Source organism: Bufo bufo, chromosome 1 (assembly GCF_905171765.1).
Source record: "Bufo bufo chromosome 1, aBufBuf1.1, whole genome shotgun sequence".
Taxonomy (NCBI): Eukaryota; Metazoa; Chordata; class Amphibia; order Anura; family Bufonidae; genus Bufo; species Bufo bufo.
In genome coordinates, this window is record NC_053389.1 from 807398133 (window position 1) to 807415781 (window position 17649).

At 40.1% G+C, this 17649-nt stretch overlaps 1 non-coding gene across 1 annotated transcript; it reads right to left on the reverse strand.

Moving 5' to 3' along the window:
- Window positions 1–11572: 11572 nt before the first annotated feature.
- TRNAG-GCC lies at window positions 11573–11643 on the reverse strand. The gene has a single exon. It is a non-coding gene; the product is annotated as a tRNA-Gly (tRNA).
- Window positions 11644–17649: the final 6006 nt, after the last annotated feature.

The following is a 17649-nucleotide window of genomic DNA, read 5'->3' on the forward strand; positions in this document are numbered from 1 at the left end:
TTTGCCATTTAACTGTTGAATTACTGAGGCGGTTCCCCTAAGCAGAACTTGCGACCTAAGATTAGAAGTAGTAAGACCCCAGAGGCCCGCCCTCTGGACAGATGAAAGTTGGGCAAGTTCTAAGTCGCATCCCCAAGTCTGGTATTTAGTAGCGTGTAGCTGAATCCATCTTTTTAAATGAATCGCCTGATAGTATAGGTGTGCGTCTGGTAACCCAAACCCCCCCGTGCTCCTCCCCTGTATCAGCCTGCTATGGGCCAATCTAGCGGATTTCCCACCCCAAAGGAACGTTCTAAATAACCTCCTGACCTGGCAAAAGAAGGACATAGGGATAAAAACGGGCAACATTTGCATCACATACAGGAGCCTGGGCATGATGAAGGCCTTCAGAAGGTTCTTTCTACCCATCCAAGAGACATATGGGATTTTAAGCGAGTGAAGCTGCTTCTGTATATCATTTAAGAGGGGTTTAAAGTTCAAACTGAAAGTTTGGTCCAAATCTGCTGGTAATTTAATTCCTAAGTAGGAAAGATGAGAACCCTGCCAGATAAACGGGGTTGTGCCTTTTAAAGAGGAAATCATTTTGCTTGGCGCTGAGACGTTCATCGCCTCTGACTTTGTATAATTAACTTTAAAGTTAGAGATCCTCCCATATAATTCGAAAAGGGATAGAAGATGCGGAAAGGCCTCGACAGGGTTTGTGAGCATAACCAGTAGGTCATCCGCATAAGCGGCATTTATAAATTCTACAGAACTATCCCTAATTTTGAGACCCTTTATACCGGGGTGTTCTCTTATAGCTTGCAGTAATGTCTCCATTACCATGACGTACAGTGTAGGTGACAGAGGACAGCCCTGACGAGTCCCGTTTGTAATCGGGAACGATTGGGATAATGTACCATTTACCCTTATACGTGCACTAGGTTCATGGTAGAGGGACATGATGGCAGTTTGGAATTGCTCTGGAATGCCAAGTTTATGTAGGGTTTTCCTCATGTAGCTCCAGCTCACTCTGTCAAAGGCCTTTTCCGCATCCACACCCAAAAGGACCAGTGAGGCCTTCTCTTTCTTAGCTAATTGCATTGCTGAGAGAACCCTACAGGAGTTTTGATTTCCCTCTCGTCCAGGCACAAACCCGGCTTGGTCCGGGTGAATTAGTTTCGGCAGAAGGGGAGCAAGGCGGGAAGCCAGCAACTTTGCCCATACTTTAACGTCTACGTTGAGAAGCGATATCGGCCTATAACTGCCGCATTGGTTAGGATCTTTACCTGCTTTTGGGAGAATTGTGACCGTCGCTTCCAGGGATTGCCTATGGAGAACAGAACCATTTAATAGGGAATTACACCAAGTGGCCATACGAGGGGTTAGGACAGATGATAATTTTTTATAATACCCCACAGAAAACCCATCAGGTCCAGGGCATTTCCCCATTGGCATGGAGTTCAGAATATTTGATATTTCCTCTATTGTGACTGGGGCAAGGAGTTTTTCCCTATCTTTGGTCTCCAGTTTGGGCAGATTGAGGTTCCCCAAGAACTTGTCAGCAGCCTCTTCTATATTAGCTTCTGTGTCGTCATCTGGGCATTTGAGCCCATAAAGCTGACTATAGAACTTATGGAATTCTTTCGCAATATCTGAAGTTTTATGTAATAGCCTGCCATCTTTATCTTTAATTCCAGCTATATAGGAAGCATCTTTTTTCTGCTTAAGGAGCGAAGCCATAAGCCTCGTCCCTTTGTCTCCATGAGCATAAAAACGGAACTGGGCATATTGGTAGGATTTGGCCTGGTGATAGTTAAGGTGATCTTTTAGTTTTTTCCTAGTTAGTGTTAGTTCTTGTTGGGCCTCTGTGGTTCTGGATTTTTTGTGCAGAGATTCTAAAGCTGAGATCTTCTCTAGTAATGTATGAAATGTTTTTTGTCTTTCCTTCTTTTTCCGACTACCCAGGGCAATCAGCTCCCCTCTGATGACCGCCTTATGCGTCTCCCAGACAGTCGTGACAGAGACGTCATCCGTGGTGTTCTCCCTAAAGAAGTGCTGTAATTTAGCTTCTATGTCTCTCATTCCCTCCACATCATCCAGCAGAGTTTCATTTAACCTCCATTGTCGAGATTGCTGAGGTAATTCAGAGAACACCACGGATGTCGTGACAGGAGCGTGATCTGATACTGTCATAGGATCAATGGTGGAGTTACTCACCAGTTCAGCGTGAGCGTCAGAGATGAAAATATAGTCTAGCCTGGAATAGACCTTGTGCGCAGCTGAGAAGAATGTGTAATCTAAGTCAGTGGGATGAGTCAGGCGCCAAGTGTCCAGTAAATGGGCCCCTGCTAGATGCTTATTAATCCTGCCAATAGCCGCTTGGGTCAACTGTGAGGAATGATCTGAAGCGTCTACTAGTGGGTTTAGGGCCACATTAAGATCCACCCCTATTAAACAAATGCCCTCTGCAAAGGAAGTAAATTTAGTCAATGTAGTCTTCAACCATAGGCCCTGACCCCGGTTAGGACTGTATAGACTTGCCAGTGTTACCAGCACGGTCCCAATTTTACCTTTTACGAACATAAAGCGTCCCTCTGGGTCAGTCAAGGATGAGACAAGGGAGAAGGGAACCCTCCTGGATATGGCAATCCCCGCGCCCCTGGAAGCCTTGGCATGAGAGCTGATGAACCACTGATTAAAGTAGGACTGGGAGAGTTTAGGAACATGGCCGAGCTTAAGGTGCAGCTCTTGGAAAAAACAGACATCTGTGCGTCTCTTCTTTAGAAGTCTGATCACCTGTGAGCGCTTTTGGGGGGTATTAAAACCCCGTACATTGAATGTAGTGCAGTTAACTGCAGCCATCAGTGTAGTGATATACACATGTGCGTGCATATAATAACATACGTGAGCATGGACAGGGAAACAGGGGGAACAAACAGGGGAACGCCTTGTCTTGGACAAGGTCCTTTGATCCCTTTAGCCAGAATTTTGTTAATATGTAATCCTGCAAGCAAAAGGGGGTCAAAGGAAATAAAAGAACTCCGTGCGGGAGCACAGGAACCACCGGTGACAAGGTGGGAGCAGGGTGACATAGTGTCAGACAGTACTGCTCCTGGCCACAAATCAGGGTTCTCCACCCCCACAAAGTGTGCTGAGATTAGTATGCATGTGTGAACATAGCCACTCCTATAACTGCCTGAGAGAATCTGACTATACATATCAGGGAATCCCAGTATACTGTGTGCACCTACTAACTGACAACCTGAGAGAATGCATTACTTATATAACCTCTATGGTAGTCGCCCATAACAACATGAAGTGAATGCAGCTTCCACCCTCCACATAGGGAGCAATGACGTCCTCCATCTTAAATGTGCTCCTATAACATATTGAACATTAACTGAGGAGCTTGCAATCTAACAGCCCACATACAACCTGTGGAGAATGTTCAAGTAATTCTTTGCTTTGCTCCTTTTCTTGGTGGCACCTTCGACCATCTGGAACTATCAGGGAGTTCTGGGAGCGGGACGCCAGTGTCCGCTGAGGGCAGCCATGATGGGATATCTTGTGGCGTGGTGTTGAGCAGCTCCCATGCCGCCGGCAGATCACTGGGGGTCCGGATCGTGCACCTCTTTCCTTCCCTGGAAAATGTGAGGCCAAATGGAAAAAGCCACTTAAAGGGGATCTTTCTCTGGTGCAGAATCTCGGTGACAGGCCGCAGGATTCTTCTTTTATTCAGGGTTGAAGGTGCGAGATCCTGGAATAGCAGAATCTTGGCTCCATCATGCTTTAGATCTCCCTTCTCCCTGGCCGCTTTAAAAATCGCAGCGGTATCTACGTACCGCAAGAGTCCGCAGACCACATCACGAGGGGGTTCTCCCTCCCTGGGTTTAGGCCGCAGAGAGCGATGGATGCGCTCAATTGTGACTGCAGATGCACCTTCAGGGCCCAGCAGGGATGTGAAAATGGCTGCCGCTGCTGCAGGAAGCTCCTCATGTGACACCGCTTCTGGCAAGCCTCTGAAGCGCACGTTTTTGCGCCTGCTTCTATTTTCCTGATCTTCAATCAGGGCGTATGCATGATCCAGAGAAGACAGGTAAGCAGAGCTGTTATCTCCAATCGCACGGGTGTAATTCAGGATGGCCCCCTGTGTATCTTCAAGCCTCTCCACTCTATGGCCGATGTGCTTAATGTCCTCCTTTATCTCAGTGAGCTCCTGCATCACCGGCCGTATCACTGACAGGAGGGCCTGTTGTAGGAACCTCTTTGAGATAGGTTCAGCAGCTTCAGCCTGCGATCCCTGGGAGCTCTCAGTAGCCGGGCTGTCTGCTCTCTCAGCCTCCTCCATGCTGTCATCAGGGTCAGGAGGGGCCATCTTAGGTCTCTCTGTTACTGGAGCTGCAGGCCGCTTGTTAAAGTATTTCTCCATCTCAGAGGGACCCCGATCTTGCTTGAGGGGTTCAGGTCTTTCTTTGGGCAGGTATTTGCCGATTTTCCCCATATTTGTGCAGTTAAGAAGCGAAATAAACCACTTTGTGAGGCAAAGAAGAGGAGAGCTCTCCTCACATGCAGCCGGTCAGGAAGCCGGTCAAGCTCCGCCCCCCTATAGTAGTTATATTCTTGTACATAGGGGGCAGTATTATAGTAGTTATATTCTTGTATATAGGAGCAGTATTATAGTAGTTATATTCTTGTACATAGGAGCAGTATTATAGTAGTTATATTCTTGTACATAGGAGCAGTATTATAGTAATTATATTCTTGTACATAGGAGCAGTATTATAGTAGTTATATTCTTGTACATAGGAGGCAGTATTATAGTAGTTATATTCTTGTATATAGGAGCAGTATTATAGTGGTTGTATTATTGTACATAGGAGCAGTATTATAGTAGTTATATTCCTGTACATAGGAGCAGTATTATAGTAGTTATATTCTTGTACATAGGAGCAGTATTATAGTAGTTATATTCTTGTACATAGGAGCAGTATTATAGTAGTTATATTCTTGTACATAGGGGGCAGTATTATAGTAGTTATATTCTTGTATATAGGAGCAGTATTATAGTAGTTATATTCTTGTACATAGTAGCAGTATTATAGTAGTTATATTCTTGTACATAGGAGCAGTATTATAGTAGTTATATTCTTGTACATAGGAGCAGTATTATAGTAATTATATTCTTGTACATAGGGGGCAGTATTATAGTAGTTATATTCTTGTATATAGGAGCAGTATTATAGTAGTTATATTCTTGTACATAGGAGCAGTATTATAGTAGTTATATTCTTGTACATAGGAGCAGTATTATAGTAATTATATTCTTGTACATAGGAGCAGTATTATAGTAGTTATATTCTTGTACATAGGAGGCAGTATTATAGTAGTTATATTCTTGTATATAGGAGCAGTATTATAGTGGTTGTATTATTGTACATAGGAGCAGTATTATAGTAGTTATATTCCTGTACATAGGAGCAGTATTATAGTAGTTATATTCTTGTACATAGGAGCAGTATTATAGTAGTTATATTCTTGTACATAGGAGCAGTATTATAGTAGTTATATTCTTGTACATAGGGGGCAGTATTATAGTAGTTATATTCTTGTATATAGGAGCAGTATTATAGTAGTTATATTCTTGTACATAGGAACAGTATTATAGTAGTTATATTCTTGTACATAGGAGCAGTATTATAGTAGTTATATTCTTGTACATAGGAGCAGTATTATAGTAGTTATATTCTTGTACATAGGAGCAGTATTATAGTAGTTATAGTCTTGTACATAGAAGGCAGTATTATAGTAGTTATATTCTTGTACATAGGGGGCAGTATTATAGTAGTTATATTCTTGTATATAGGAGCAGTATTATAGTAATTATATTCTTGTACATAGGAGCAGTATTATAGTAATTATATTCTTGTACATAGGAGCAGTATTATAGTAGTTATATTATTGTACATAGGAGGCAGTATTATAGTGGTTGTATTATTGTGCATACTTTTAGAGGAGTTACAGTTACATAGGGCACAGAATAATGGCAGCTAGTTTTATTTAGTAGAAATATTCTCTAGTGATTTTAGTCTTAGATACTTTTGCTCGCCATACCCAGTGCTTAGATACAACAGTTACAAACAACAGAGAAAGTACAGATGTGGAATGTGAGCTAAAGACTTGGAGCTTGTATTTGACACGTTGACAAAATCCCCAGTGATCTTTCTTCTCCTCCCTGTAATGTCTGCTCCCAGACCGGAGGGGGGCGGGTGGGGGAAGCAGACTCCTGTGTATAATCCTGAAACGCTTTAACTGTGACAGGAACATATAAAGTGACGCTGAGATCAGAAATTTTGCTATTTCTATTATGTATGGTGGTATTATTTAGGTATTGTATGATGTGTTATATTTTATATATGCACATGTTCAAACTGAGAAAAATTGGTTAGAAAAGTGGCCTTGTTGCCCACAACCCTATTTTCTACACAAAGGCCCTGGGACTAAGCCTCATGCACCCGACCATATTTGTAGGCTGCATACATCTGCTGTCCACATCCATGTGGCTGTTCTGCAAATTATAGAGCAAGTCCTATTGTTGTCTGTTTTGCAGATAAGAATAGTAATTTCTATAATAGGGATATAGGAAAGTGCGGGAAGCACACAACCAGTATCCGCATTTCGTAGATCCACAGTTTGTTGACTGCAAAATACGTACAGTCATATGTCTGAGTATGTCTGAGGCCTGAATATGACTGATTTTATTAACATGGAGATTCTAGGGATATTAGGGCCACCCAGGACATGGACGACGGATAGACAAGGGTAGGCGTCCACCTAGGGTGCCACCGCGCTACCTGTAATGGACAATCAGAGCCGCATCTGCGGTCTCTCCGCCTCATAGGCCTCAGGCTTATGTAGCAGTAGAACAATTCAAGAGGTCACAAAGATATCACTGTTACCTCCTGTGATGGGTCCCGTGCGATCACGTTATCGTGTAACATTCAGCGGTGATGTCATCGGGGCCACCTGTACCAGGGCGTGGCAACTCAGGCCAAGATCGGAAGAGGTCTGTGGCCTGCATCGCAGAATGTGGCAAGGAACAGGAGTGAGGTCAGGTGTTTTTTTTACTATTAACCATCGGCACTTCTGGGGCACCATGGAAGAGGGGTGAATTATATACTGGCACTACAGGGAGGTGAGCATTATATACTGGAACTACAGGGGGGTGCGCATTATATACTGGAACTACAGGGGGGAACATTATATACAGGTACTACAGGGGGAGTATTATATATTGGCACCACAGGGGAGTATTATATACTGGCACAAGGGTGTAGCATTATATATTGGTACTACAGACGGGATCATTATATACTGGCACTACAAGAGGGATCAATATATACTGGCACTACAGATGGGATTGTTATATACTGGCACTACATAGGGGGTACAATATAGCTAGCACCACAGAAGGGGGCATTATATACACATTTACCATGTGCCATATATTAATACTGGTCTTCTTATGTGGCAGAGGGTCCTGCACACCTCTGACCTCTGCCTGTGATGGTCTGGACCAAATTTGAGAAGAAAAGTTGTGGAGACGTCACCTGTAGGTCACTGGATCTGCCCTTTTTTTGCCTCTTTTAAAATATGTTTTAATCTTTTTATTAGAAGGTAAGGTCACTTTAAATTGATTTGGGGTAGGGGTGGGGATGCAATTTGCCTGCTTTGCCTAGGGCACCAAAATGACTCATCGCAGCCCTGGGGCAACATGTCAGGCAGGAGCAGATAGTCTGGCTGTCCATAGAGCCCTGGCTGAGAAGATCAAAGGACTTTGATGAGGAGAGAAGTGTGTCGGGGAAGTGTGTCCAGGTGACAATCCACACTTCTATATGATTAGTTTGGGGTCAGAGGCTAGGAGACACATGAAGAGGAACTGAAGATGAGACTGTTGATAAGTCATTCTTCTTTGGACACATCACCACAAAAATGGTTGAACATTTACATATCAGATGAGGAGGTTTAAAAACCAGCAATTGGAAGACCTCATGATACATCAAGTGGCAAGTCTAAATCTAATGGGTGCGTGTTCGTATCATGTCAGGGTCAGCTGTCCTTCCGGTTTATTCCTTTTATGTGCAGATTATTCAGAAATTGCACCATCCTAGTTAGCAGGTTGTGTCTGATATTGCTGGTCAGCCCTGTTTTAGTATTTCCTATTGTAATTTCTGGTTTATTTTCTGTTAAAGAAAATTCAAAAACTGTGAAAGTCCAAAATTCTGGGAAAATACAAGAGATTAATGGGGGGGGGGGGTTAATTACTCACTAAAGTATTCAATGTATATTAAATATAGAATATCTCTACGTTTCTATATTCTTGTGAAGAAGAAGAAAATAAAGAGAAGTGTCCTGCGAAGTGTGTCCAGGTGGCGATGGAGGCGTAATGTAGCCAGCCTGGTTACTTTACAGCTGAAGGTCTGGAGTCACAGAAAGAAGACATGGAGACAGGGGTGGACTGGACAATTATCGGTGGGCCAATTGCCAGTGGGCCGCCCGAGCCCCCTGCATGCTCCCGGCCGGCTACATAACTATCTAATGCTGGGAGCGTCAGGTAACTATGTACCAGCTGGTGGCCACAAATCCCCCTCCTGAATCCAACTGTATTGCAGCCCATGACCAGAGAAGGGAAAACAATGGCTTCCTGCACCGCAGTTCAACCTCATAGGCTTCAGGCTAAGTGGCCTGAAGCCTATGGGGCAATATTATAGACTGCAGGCAGTCGTGAGGCAATGATGATATCATGGCCACCTGTGCCGGGCCGCATACGGCACAATGACATCACCACAACCGCATGAGCCAGAACAAAGGCCTGTAAGGTCGCAGAATGGAAGAGTTTTCAGCCTGCACTGCAGGAGATGACATGTAATGGAACAGATGAGTATCCGATTCTTTTTTGTACTTGCTATGTGGGCATTACTAAGAGTACTATAGGGGGCATTGCTAGCAGCACTATAGCAGAAATAGGACAGTGGGGGAAATATAGGGGGACATGACTGTTTTACTAGTCAATAGGGTCACTATAGGGGGCATTACTAACAGTACTATGGCAACATTACTGGGCAACTATAGGGGCATTACTAGCATGAGTATAGCAGGCATAGCTCATTGGGGGCATTACTCACAGTACTATGGGGACATTACTGGGCAACTAAAAGTGGCCTGAAAAAGGAGCGATCAGAGTCCATTTTATGGCCACAAGACCCGGACCCTCCCATTGTTCTATGTACATAATGTAATGTAAACCTTTTGATTCAGTAGAACAATAAGTCTCCAGACGTATAACCTCAAGTTAGTAATAAAATGCTGCCAAATTATGGCTTATCTATCCAGCAGGAGAATCATTTAAAATGGCTCTTAATTGTACAAAAGTGCTAAATATTTTATTACGGTAGTCATCTTGGAGATGGTTTCAGTAGTTTGAGATTGCGTTGACCCGTCAATGTTATTTATACGTTCAGAAGTCTATACAATTTAATTTGTGACTATATGTAGATCAAAAAGTCACAGGAATCTAACAAAACATGAAGAAATGCCAAGCAAACTTGGCCCAGGACTTTTATCACATAATTGGGGAGCCTGTTAGTTCAGTAGGAGGGACAAATGGCAGAAGCCGTTGAACTGTGATGTTTTGTTGACGCTTCTCCATTCTTCTATCACCTCTCCATGCCTCCACCAAGTGTGACCAAGGCACAATGAGAGGCAACATCTTGGATGGGACAGCAAAAGGTCTCCAGGTTCAAGAGGATGTTCCTAAAATTGTGATCTTGGTTGGAAAGTTTCTTGAAAATCCATCCATATGTACATATAGATGGGTTTATACATTGATGGTAGATGGGCACCAACTAGCCCATGATTCCTTGTCAATGTGAAAAATACAAAAAAGGATTTATTTTTATTATTTTACTTCTTTTTTTTATTATTGTATTCCTTTTCTATATAATGGAGCCAACCTACACCTTTGGAATCATCTATGAAAAAACATGTGAAGTCCTGGATATGTTCTTCAAAGAAATCAGAAAAAAATAATCAAGAAAAATTTAGTTTATCAAACAGTCAACGTATATACAACGTAAAACAGTCAACGAGAACATGCCATCACCGATGAGGACTCCTGTGTCCGGGAGTTGAAGAGCTGAGAATTTCCCACAGTGTTGTGTGAAAATAGCAAAGAACCTCAAATTATGGAGATAGTGTCACCTTTTTATTGTGAAGTGTGTTCTTGGGAAAGACACTTCTTGACCCCCAAGAGTGCTCCACCCTTTTGACGTCTCTAATACTTTTCATGAAACTTTGATGTCAACATGTCCTACCGAGGTCTGCCTGAAGCCAATTAATGGGTTCTATCGAGATATCACTTTCGGTTATATATTGAGATGCAAAAGATTTCCGAAGGACGTTCATTCTCATTGGACGCCTTCTCAACATATTGAAATATTTTTAAATTTTCCTTAGAAGTAAAATATTAAATATTCATAAGGCTACATACACACGATGGCCGTTGAAAATGGACACAATGACCATTCTGTATCCATGTGTGCATCCATTTTCTGGCTGTTTGCACCTGTATTTCATGGTCTTCATTTATTAATTTTTTTGCATCCCAACCTCCTCAGTACACCTCACAGTGACCCCAGTATGTAAAGGGTGGCCGCGAAAAAGTAGCCTGCCTCTAATATCTCCAAATCAAACTGTAATAGTAAATTTGCCTTAGAAGTCCATATCAACCAATCAGAGCTCATCATTCCTTTTTTCAGAGCCCTGTAGGATCTGAAAGCTGAGCTCTGATTGGTTGCTATGGGCAACTAAGACTGATTTATTATCCAGTTTTATAAAAGTGGCCTATTGTGTCAGAAAGATGGTGTTCTCCCTGGAACAGTGAATAGTGAGTGTGGAAGGCCATGTGCGAAGCAGATCGATTAAGGAAACGCAAGAGACCTTTGCGGACAAGTACCCAGGAAGAAAACCACCAGCTAGACGTATTCAGAGTCTGGTTAGGAAATGGCATCAAACATGAAGAAACCGAGGCTTCCATCAGGATGGCTGAAGTTGTGCATGAAATTGCAGCGGATTGCAAGTAGACCCGCAAAAATCAACTAAAAGACTGTCTCGGTAAGTTGGTGTATCAGGAACAAGGTGTCAGCGAGCGCTGAAATCTCTGAACCTGAAACCGTATCGAATAACGGGTGTACAGGAACTGAAGGAGTCTGACAATTACTGGACCTGGTTGCTGACTATAACACCACTTCACCTCCAGAAAATTGGCATTTGGTGTGCAGTGTCAGGAACACAAACAGTTTTCTTCAAATCAGCTGGGAATACCACAATTTACCTGGACATCTCTGAACAGTTTTATAACCAACTAACACTAGAAGAAAAATGTCCTGCTTTTTCCAACAAGATGGGGCACCATGCCGCACCTCACGGAACTCAATGGCACGGGATGAGTGAATTTCCAGTAAAGCAGAGCAAATAGCAAGAAAAAGATGTACACAATTATGTCAACTGCATAGTGGGACTTAAAATAACTCACTGCATTGGCCGGGAATCGAACCCGGGCCTCCCGCGTGGCAGGCGAGAATTCTACCACTGAACCACCAATGCCTTGAATGAGTGTTCACTTCTCATTTAAGGAGTTCAGGACATATTCTTGTACATAGGAGGCAGTATTATAGTAGATATATTGTTATACATAGGAGCAGTATTATAGTAGTTATATTCTTATACATAGGAGGCAGTATTATAGCAGTTATATTCTTGTACATAGGAGCAGTATTATAGTAGTTATATTCTTATACATAGGAGCAGTATTATAGCAGTTATATTCTTGTACATAGGAGCACTATTATAGTAGTATATTCTTGTACATAGGAGCAGTATTATAGTAGTTATATTCTTGTACACAGGAGCAGTATTATAGTAGTTATATTCTTGTACATAGAGGCAGTATTATAGTAGTTATATTCTTGTACATAGGAGCAGTATTATAGTAGTTATATTCTTGTACATAGGAGCAGTATTATAGTAGTTATATTCTTGTACATAGGAGCAGTATTATAGTAGTTATATTCTTGTACATAGGAGGCAGTATTATAGTAGTTATATTCTTGTACATAGGAGGCAGTATTATAGTAGTTATATTCTTGTACATAGAAGCAGTATTATAGTAGTTATATTCTTGTACATAGGAGGCAGTATTATAGTAGTTATATTCTTGTACATAGGAGGCAGTATTATAGTAGTTATATTCTTGTACATAGGAGGCAGTATTATAATAGTTATATTCTTGTACATAGGAGGCAGTATTATAGTAGTTATATTCTTGTACATAGGAGCAGTATTATAGTAGTTATATTCTTGTACATAGGAGCAGTATTATAGTAGTTATATTCTTGTACATAGGAGGCAGTATTATTGTAGTTATATTCTTGTACATAGGGGCAGTATTATAGTAGTTATATTCTTGTACATAGGAGCAGTATTATAGTAGTTATATTCTTGTACATAGGAGGCAGTATTATAGTAGTTATATTCTTGTACATAGGAGGCAGTATTATAGCAGTTATATTCCTGTACATAGGAGCAGTATTATAGTAGTTATATTCTTGTACATAGGAGCAGTATTATAGTAGTTATATTCTTGTACATAGGAGGCAGTATTATAGTAGTTATATTCTTGTACATAGGAGGTAGTATTATAGTAGTTATATTCTTGTACATAGGAAGCAGTATTATAGTAGTTATATTCTTGTACATAGGAGGCAGTATTATAGTAGTTATATTCTTGTACATAGTAGTAGTATTATAGTAGTTATATTCTTGTACATAGGAGCAGTATTATAGTAGTTATATTCTTGTACATAGGAGCAGTATTATAGTAGTTATATTCTTGTACATAGGAGCAGTATTATAGTAGTTATATTCTTGTACATAGGAGCAGTATTATAGTAGTTATATTCTTGTACATAGGAGCAGTATTATGGTAGTTATATTCTTGTACATAGGAGCAGTATTATAGTGGTTATATTCTTGTACATAGCAACAGTATTATAGTAGTTATATTCTTGTACATAGGAGCAGTATTATAGTAGTTATATTCTTGTACATAGGAGCAGTATTATAGCAGTTATATTCTTGTACATAGGAGCAGTATTATAGTAGTTATATTCTTGTACATAGGAGCAGTATTATAGTAGTTATATTCTTGTACATAGGAGCAGTATTATAGTAGTTATATTCTTGTACATAGGAGCAGTATTATAGCAGTTATATTCTTGTACATAGGAGGCAGTATTATAGTAGTTATATTCTTGTACATAGAAGGCAGTATTATAGTAGTTATATTCTTGTACATAGGAGCAGTATTATAGTAGTTTAATTCTTGTACATAGGAGGCAGTATTATAGTAGTTATATTCTTGTACATTGGAAGCTGTATTATAGTAGTTATATTCTTGTACATAGGAGCAGTATTATAGTAGTTATATCCTTGTACATAGGAGGCAGTATTATAGTAGTTATATTCTTGTACATAGGAGCAGTATTATAGTAGTTATATTCTTGTACATAGGAGGCAGTATTATAGTAGTTATATTCTTGTACATAGGAGACAGTATTATAGTAGTTATATTCTTGTACATAGGAGCAGTATTATAGTAGTTATATTCTTGTACATAGGAGCAGTATTATAGTAGTTATATTCTTGTACATAGGAACAGTATTATAGTAGTTATATTCTTGTACATAGGAGCAGTATTATAGTAGTTATATTCTTGTACATAGGAGCAGTATTATAGTAGTTATATTCTTGTACATAGGAGCAGTATTATAGTAGTTATATTCTTGTACATAGGAGGCAGTATTATAGTAGTTATATTCTTGTACATAGGAGGCAGTATTATAGTAGTTATATACTTGTACATAGGAGCAGTATTATAGTAGTTATATTCTTGTACATAGGAGCAGTATTATAGTAGTTATATTCTTGTACGTAGGAGCAGTATTATAGTAGTTATATTCTTGTACATAGGAACAGTATTATAGTAGTTATATTCTTGTACATAAGAGCAGTATTATAGTAGTTATATTCTTGTACATAGGAACAGTATTATAGTAGTTATATTCTTGTACATAGGAGCAGTATTATAGTAGTTATATTCTTGTACATAGGAGCAGTATTATAGTAGTTATATTCTTGTACATAGGAGGCAGTATTATAGTAGTTATATTCTTGTACATAGGAGGCAGTATTATAGCAGTTATATTCTTGTACATAGGAGGCAGTATTATAGTAGTTATATTCTTGTACATAGGAGCAGTATTATAGTAGTTATATTCTTGTACATAGGAGCAGTATTATAGTAGTTATATTCTTGTACATAGGAACAGTATTATAGTAGTTATATTCTTGTACATAAGAGCAGTATTATAGTAGTTATATTCTTGTACATAGGAACAGTATTATAGTAGTTATATTCTTGTACATTATTATTCTGTGGATGCTGTATGTCTTGTATTTTATTTCCTGGACGTCCTACGGCAGCACAATAACAAATGGGATGTTAGTCCCCTAGATACAACCGAAGAGACAGATTTATTAGCAATAACACTTAATTAGTCAATTACTCAATTACACCTCCTATAAAGGTCAGACTCAGTGAACCACACATTGTATTTAGTTTATCTCTCTAGGTACTGAAAAGACAAAGACTCTGGGTGCTTGCATCCGATCTGTTTTTCAAACGTTTCCCAGGTTGGATACATGGGGAGTTCCCTGTCCCTCGACCTGAAGGTTTACCAAGTGGCTGTTTTGCACCCTGATCACATAACATAGCTGTGGCTGTGGTTATATTCCAGTTTACTGGTAAAATACCGGCCTGTAAACAGCTTGTCCAAGCGCTCCAAGGAGGAGGCGGGACGGATCAGCTGGCCCTCCGCTCGCGATCCGACGCACACGTATTACGGTCTGAAGAGCTGGAGCCGTGCGCAAAAAAATGTTTTTTCCTTCTGAAGAAGCATCTTTATCAAAAGATCCTATGGATAGAAAGGCAGAGTCCTCAGCTGCCAGTTGTAAAGCAGCATTAGCTTCTATCCCAGTGGCCAGAGGACTTCGTATCTATTCTGGATCAGTCAGCTTAATCTTGATTTGGAGGAAGGGGTTTCTAGAGAAAAGATTTTAGCAAATATTCCATTAATCAAATCAGCCTCTGAGTTCCTGTGTGATACACCGTTAGATGTGTCAAAATTCGCTTCAAGATCTATGGCCTTGTCTAACGGGGCCAGAAGTGAGTAATAGAATGGAGAACCGCACTCAATTCAGTAGTCTCTGGTGCCAATCAAGGGCTGGGAACAGCCAATGTACATATAGCGAAAATTGAGGCACTAAGATTAAAATTGTTGCAATCAAACTTTTTTTATTTATTTCAAGTTTTGCAGAAGTTTCATCCAAAAGCCCAATATTAATCCTTGGTACAAACAGTGTATTTAGACCAGACGTTTCGGTCATTTCAGACCTTCATCAGTGGTCAATTTTTTTTATCTGTAACAATATATAGTACAAAGATGAGTTGGTATGAAAAAAAACAGAATTATTATTTTTTACATAAAAAAGGAAATTTTGTTATATACAGTACAGACCAAAAGTTTGGACACACCTTCTCATTCAAAGAGTTTCCTTTATTTTCATGACTATGAAGGCATCAAAACTATGAATTAACACATGTGGAATTATATACATAACAAACAAGTGTGAAACAACTGAAAATATGTCATATTCTAGGTTCTTCAAAGTAGCCACCTTTTGCTTTGATTACTGCTTTGCACACTCTTGGCATTCTCTTGATGAGCTCCAAGAGGTAGTCCCCTGAAATGGTCTTCCAACAGTCTTGAAGGAGTTCCCAGAGATGCTTAGCACTTGTTGGCCCTTTTGCCTTCACTCTGCCGTCCAGCTCACCCCAAACCATCTCGATTGGGTTCAGGTCCGGTGACTGTGGAGGCCAGGTCATCTGGTGCAGCACCCCATTACTCTCCTTCATGGTCAAATAGCCCTTACTTTCAAAGTTTTCCCAATTTTTCGTCTGACTGACTGACCTTCATTTCTTAAAGTAATGATGGCCACTCGTTTTTCTTTACTTAGCTGCTTTTTCTTGCCATAATACAAATTCTAACAGTCTATTCAGTAGGACTATCAGCTGTGTATCCGCCTGACTTCTCCTCAACACAACTGATGGTCCCAACCCCATTCATAAGGCAAGAAATCCCACTTATTAAACCTGACAGGGCACACCTGTGAAGTGAAAACCATTTCAGGGGACTACCTCTTGAAGCTCATCAAGAGAATGCCAAGAGTGTGCAAAGCAGTAATCAAAGCAAAAGGTGGCTACTTTTGAAGAACCTAGAATATGACATATTTTCAGTTGTTTCACACTTGTTTGTTATGTATATAATTCCACATGTGTTAATTCATAGTTTTGATGCCTTCAGTGTGAATCTACAATTTTCATAGTCATGAAAATAAAGGAAACTCTTTGAATGAGAAGGTGAGTCCAAACTTTTGGTCTGTACCGTATATACATAGGATTGTCAGATATATCTAGTACATGTACCCGGCATATACCATACAATACCTCTAGATACCTTGTTATATACCGCCGTCCATGAAAACAATACATGCCATTCTGGTACTGATATTTGTATATAAGTCAGATTCAACACAAACCTCTTGAATGTATGTTACAGGTGATACCATGTGATGCATATGCGTTTGTATAGCCATCCATCGATAGAACATGACAATGTTATCCTGTGTATTCAGCAGATCCCACCCAGATGATATACCTACCCACATATGCCAAACTCTACATTATGCGAAAATATTCTCTTATGCATCCGACAGATACCGTCTAGACGCTATTACTTACCCATCTACAATTCTGTACGAGATATGCCGATAGATGTTGCCAATAACCGAGTATGTACGCTATTGCGCTTAGTGCATCCGCCTATGATTTCCATACACCCCATTGTGATATACTATACGGGTTTCCCGGACAACATCTATCTGACCATACTCTGTACAGAAACATCTCCGTGTACCTTTTTTTCTTTTTACCTTTTTTCTTTTTTCTTTTGCTATATATCCTGAGTCTCGTCAACTCTGCATGATCTAGTTCTTTCCATCCTAAGACGTCTGTGGCAGTTCCATTATGTGTCAATTTAGCTATGTGTCCAGCAATGAATTGGATTACTATATACATGTATATAACAAAATTTCCTTTTTATGTAAAAAAAAGATTTTCTGTTTTTTTACATACCAACTCATCTTTGTACTATATATTGTTAGAGATAAAAAAAATGTGACCACTGATGAAGGTCTGAAATGACCGAAACGTCTGGTCTAAATACACTGTTTGTACCAAGGATTAATATTGGGCTTTTGGATGAAACTACTGCAAAACTTGAAATAAATAAAAAAGTTTGATTGCAACAATTTAAATCTGAGTGCCTCAATTTTCGCTAACGGGGCCAGAAGGGCCTTATGGATAAAACAGTGGCCTAGGGATGTCCTGTCCAAAAATCACTTCTGCGACCTACCTTTTCAGTCTGGTTCATT